The sequence below is a fragment of the Crocuta crocuta genome, unplaced genomic scaffold (genome assembly GCF_008692635.1).
Source record: "Crocuta crocuta isolate KB4526 unplaced genomic scaffold, BGI_CrCroc_1.0 scaffold241, whole genome shotgun sequence".
In the NCBI taxonomy this organism is placed as follows: domain Eukaryota; kingdom Metazoa; phylum Chordata; class Mammalia; order Carnivora; family Hyaenidae; genus Crocuta; species Crocuta crocuta.
This window is the reverse complement of record NW_027527807.1, coordinates 809,428-814,270: the sequence shown is the minus strand read 5'-3', so window position 1 is coordinate 814,270 and position 4,843 is coordinate 809,428. Positions and strand designations below refer to the sequence as shown.

Genomic DNA, 4,843 nt, shown 5'->3' with positions numbered 1-4,843 from the left:
TTTTTAAATTTCTGAGAGAGACAGCGTGAGCAGGTGAGGGGCAGAGAGAGAGAGGGAGACAGACTCTGAAACAGGCTCCAGGCTCTGAGCTAGCTGTCAGCACAGAGCCCGATGCAGGGCTCAAACTCACGAACTATGAGATCGTGACCTGAGCTGAAGTTGGACGCTTCAGCCACCCAGGCGCCCCAGAAGCCCAATCTCTATCAAGGGTCGGGTTAGTCTCCTAACGTTGAACCTGCTCTCAGGTGTATGTAAGATAAGACTTTGAGGGGGTGGGGGCACCTGGGTGGCTCAGCTGGTTAAGCATCGACTCCTGGTTCTGGCTCAGGTCATGATCTCATGGTATGTGAGTTCAAGCCCTGCACTGGGTTATACACTGACAGTGGAGAGCCTGCTTGGGATTCTCTCTCCCTCTCCCCACCCCCACACACAAAATAAATAAACATTAAAAAAAAAAGACAGACAGGCTTCGGGCACTCATATCCCAAATGAAATACAGCCTCCACTCCACATTTCATTGTATATATCCAATGACAGCTTCTAATTATAATTTCACTTCCCCACTGGATTGGAGCTCTGTTCTGCCCCCACTATTAACATTTTTCTCATGTTCAAGGATTCACATAACTAGTTTTACACTCATCTTTTGCATATGCTGTAAGGTTAGATTGCCAAAGACACAGATACATGCAACATAAGACTAATTTCAATTAGAGTCAGACCCAAAGATTCTGAAGGGGTTGGTGGGGAAAGACCCACGTCATGACTGGTTCGGAGTAAAGGAGATATGGTCTATTTTATCATCTCTCCCTTCTGATGCACTGACTGAAACGTGGGTTAACTGTGGTGATTATTTTCTAAGCCATCAGTCTTCAAGACATACAGTCTGTCAAACAAACATTTATACCACTTACAGTATGAAAGACACTTGGAAATAGAGTTTGTAACCCCTAACACTGACAGGTCTTGTACATTTTCATTGTTTATGTCAGGGGTTAAAAACTCAAATGTTTACAAGGTCAAATATATAAGGGTAAATGTAACACGGAGGGAGAGATGGGGATGTTGGAGAGCTGGAGCGTGCCTACTCTATTAAAAGAGATACCAATTTGGGGTGCCTGGGTGGCTCAGTTGGTTAAGCATCGCACTTCGGCTTGGGTCACGATCTCGCAGTTCAGTTCATGAGTTCGAGCCCCATCGCCCATCGGACTTGTTGCTGTCAGCGCAGCGCCCGCTTCAGATCCTGTGTCCCTCTTTCTCGGCCCCTCCTCTGTTCGCACTCGCTCTCTCAAAAATAAATATTTTAAAAAAGGATAAAGACATAAGAATTCAATTTTTTAAAATGGGACAAATTAAACGAGTCTGAAGGTTGTATTTGTCTTAGAGCCACCAGACTGCCCACTTTAGGTCTATGGAGATAAGAGATTATTGTACTGGCCTTAAAACCTCAGGTTTTGTGATCTCTGAGGCTAAACTTCTTGATAGAATCGTTTAGCTTTGTGCAACTGTGGAATATCAGAAAGAACACAGTATTCGGAGTATAAGACCTGGATTTTCATTTAGATCTTATAAACTGTGCTGTATGATACCGGGTAAGTCCTTTCTGTTCTTCAGGCCACAGCGTGCTCATCTGTATCATTGTTGCCTGCCACCTCTAACATCCTCTTTCGCATTCCTAATCTTGCCTTTGGGAACGAGGTACTGGGCAACAGAAGAGAAAGGTATTACAATACCGGTGTATTTCCACGATGCGCAAATAAGACGCCTATGACCAAGATTTCAAACAATACATCCTAGGAAGACAGGCGGTTCCGTGTGTGTACATGTGTATGAACGGTTCAGGACTGGAAAGAGTGAGGGGGCACCAAGTGGCACGGCTCCGTTTCCTTCTTTTTCCAATAATGCTGATTTATAGGCTTGACTCGTGAATAACTGTGAGCCAGGAAACAGGAAGTGGATGCTGCCTAAGGATTTTTCATTCACTAATCGGTTATTCATTCATTCCACAAACACTGAGCACCTCTGAGCCTGGTGATGCAGGGTGAAATGAGCCAGGTCTCTTAGGCATCAGGTTTCACTGAAGAGTATAATGAAAAGCGAGGATGTGGTGGTTGGGGTGTTTCCAAATGGTGTCCTCTCTTCACGTATCAATCGGCTCTATTCAAATTGGTCACAGAGCCACAAGGTTCCGCTGGGTGCCTCTGGGATTGTCGCAGAGAGTAAGCAATGGAGACCGGATGGGTAAGACTTTAACTACAGCTGCTTTGCCTTGATACAATCTATGGATTGGGGTTCCACACACAACTAGCCTACTAGATGTCGTAGGCTAAATAACGCCCCCCACACCCCACCCAGGATATCCAAATCTCCATCCTGTAACCTGTGAATGTTACCTTGCATGGCAAAAGGGTTTGGCCGATGTGTTTTCAGCTAAGGATCCTGAGCAGGGCAAATTATCCTACATTATCCTGATGGGACCCACGTAATCACAAGGGTCCTCGAAAGAGGAAGCCAGGAGGGTTAGACTCAGAAAGATAGAGGCAATGTGACAAGAGAAACAGAAGTTTAAGTGATCCCACCACAGGACAAAGAATACAGGCAGCTTCTAGAAGCCAGAAAAGGAAAGGAATGGATTCTCCTGTGGAGCCTACAGAAGGGCCACCGCTCTGTGGACACGTGGATTTTAGCCCAGTGAGATCCATTTTGGACTTTGGACATCCAGAACTGTAAGATAATACATTTGTGTTATTTTAAACCACTACGTTTGCGGCGATTTGTTACAGCAAGCATAGGAAATGAAAACACTGGTAGAAAACATTATGAGGTNCCGTCTATTCAAAGGCCAGGGCTCCTTTAAGCCAAGCATATAGAGGCTTCCCAGAGCAATTCCTCTCCAGGACTCTAGGGTCTCTATCCCACTGGCACTGCTGTTAGAATTCTAGGTGTGAGCTACTCAAATGGCCCAATTTTGACCCATCTCCACACCCATCACTTCCCTAGCCCAGAAGCTGATTGTCCTGGCCTTAGGTAGCACCCAGAAACCTCCGGTTTTCCTCTCTGTAACAGCACTGACCCACTCCTGCAAGCCGCTGCTAGTTAGTGATCTGAAAAGCATATGTGAATTCTCAGTCTTCTCCATCCTACTCTCTAACCTGGTGGGATTAAGAGTTAATCAGAAATTAATGCCCTGAGTAGGCACTTCTTCTGACTCAACAGTGAGCACGTCAGCAAAAACTTGAAGTGACCATTTTATTGCCCGCCTCCACTCCGGCAGGGTTAACGGCTATGAGACAGGGAACGCGGGCGTCATCATTTCCCATCGGGGTTTTGGCTGTTCTCTTAGTTCCTGAATTTAAAACAAAACAGGAAATAAACCGTGCATGGTACAAACTTGTGATACAGTGAGACCAAGGGGGAGAGGAAGGCTCAGTAGCCTGAGTATCAGGTGATGTGGTTCCAGCGCTGGTTTGTGCTACAAACCTGCTATGTGACTTTCAGTTCTTCAACTGACTTATCTGTAAAATTGAGATCGGAACTTAATTCTGAAGAAACTTTTCATCTTTGGCGGTCGGACTCAATGATCCCTAATTTTTTTATTTCAGGGACCAGCAACAGGGCCAATGAACATGATGGGGGCATATGTGAGACTTACAAAGTTTGATCATCCAGTGAGGGCATTCTGAAAACCTACCATGATAGTTTCCAAAAAGAAAAGCCATTTTATCTCCAAAAAAGTTGAAACAGCATCTTCTCAAATCAGAGGACGTGTCATTATGTTCACTCCTTTCCAAAAGCTTCCGGAGGGGCGCCCGGGTGGCTCGGTCTGTTAAGCGAATGACTCTTGATTTGGACTCAGGTCACGATCCCACAGTTGGTGAGATGGAGCCCCACATCGGCCTCTACGCCGACAGCACGGAACCTGCTTAGGATTCTCTCTCTCTTTATCCTCTGCCCACTTGCTCTTTCTCTCTCAAAATAAATAAACATTTAATAAAAAACCTTCAGGAAAAATGCACTACCTTGTCTATTTTTCTCATTTAGATAGAGGCGGGGAAACACTGCTGAAGACTCGTCAAACCTCTCAGACCCACTTTGGGAGTTCGGTGTTTTACGGCACCAAAATTTGTTTCTGTCTCCCCTTAAGTCACCCTGAGTTGGTGATCCCTTCTGCCAGGTTTGTTCACGGCTGCTCTAGTGAGGAACCCATCAAGGGCGGTACCATCAGGCCTTCTGCTCTCCAAGAGAAAAATAGCCATCTCTAAAAGCCTCAGCCCAGAACAAAGGAGAGTAAGGTGACAAAGGAAATTAGGTTTGATGAGTTGGGGAAAAAAAAACTCCAAACAAATCAGGAGGACATGTATGCACACGAGTGCGCGCGCGCGTTCCAAAAGAAGAATCTAGGATATTTGAACTTTGGCCTCAGGCCTCTGAAGCTCAGTCTCATTCGTGTGCCTCTGATTCACAGAGAAAAAGGCCACACCACAGAGCTCTCTGTACATCAGGGAAAGCCACTCTAAGCATTTCGGCCAATGCCACGAAAATAACCCCAGCTCAGAAATCTAGGGGCTACTCACTGATTCAGAGGATAGACCACTGGCCACTATTGCAACGCCATGCTAACTTTTTCCCACAAAGACTCAGAGAAGTTGGGTGACTTACACCAAGTCACACGGTGTTCAGTAGGAAAGCTGAGATCCCACTGAGGACTGTTAAGATACAACGCCTACATTCTTAACCACGGTTACATTCTGCCTTCTACATAGTCTATTTGTACCATAGCTACATGGTGGTTTGGTTTCCCCTTTAAGATTTTTTTTTTAACCCAAACAATACAATAAGAATG

General features: G+C 45.5%; 1 pseudogene; it reads left to right on the top strand.

The window, feature by feature from the left end:
* The window catches only part of LOC144239750 (ubiquitin-conjugating enzyme E2 variant 1-like), a 32,249-nt pseudogene extending 28,969 nt beyond the window's left edge, over positions 1-3,280 (top strand).
* Positions 3,281-4,843: the final 1,563 nt, after the last annotated feature.